General features: G+C 50.6%; 1 protein-coding gene across 1 annotated transcript in view; it reads left to right on the top strand.

The window, feature by feature from the left end:
- Positions 1-433, top strand: part of LOC125487508 (charged multivesicular body protein 4b-like) — a 4,474-nt gene that overhangs the window by 2,729 nt on the left and 1,312 nt on the right. The gene's annotated exons all lie outside the window — the stretch shown is intronic.

Below are 433 nucleotides of genomic sequence, written 5' to 3'. Positions count from 1 at the left end.
TGATGTCTCGGATCGTGTCTTCAAGATCCTTAAGGGGGAGGGGGAGCAACGAGCCGTCATGGTACACATCGGTACCAATGACACAGGTCGAAAGAGGACTAAGAATGTGAAAAACGAGTACAGGGAGTTAGGTTGGAAGCTGAAGTCCTGGACAAACAGGGTAGTTATCTCTGGATTACTACCAGTGCCACGTGATAACAAGGTAAGAAATAGGGAGAGAGCGCAGCTAAACATGTGGCTACAGGACTGGTGTAGGAGGGAGGGCTTCCATTATGTGGATAATTGCAGCACATTCTGGGGAAGGTGGGACCTGTACAGGAAGGACGGTTTGCACCTGAACCGGAAGGGCACAAATATCCCGGGAGGGAGGTTTGCTCGAGCTGTACGGGATGGTTTAAACTAGTTTGGCAGGGGGTGGGGAACCGGATTTATA

The sequence above is a fragment of the Rhincodon typus genome, chromosome 42, assembly GCF_021869965.1.
Source record: "Rhincodon typus isolate 14 chromosome 42, sRhiTyp1.1, whole genome shotgun sequence".
In the NCBI taxonomy this organism is placed as follows: Eukaryota; Metazoa; Chordata; class Chondrichthyes; order Orectolobiformes; family Rhincodontidae; genus Rhincodon; species Rhincodon typus.
The sequence above is the reverse complement of the archived record's forward strand: the minus strand, read 5'-3'. Positions and strand labels throughout refer to the sequence as shown.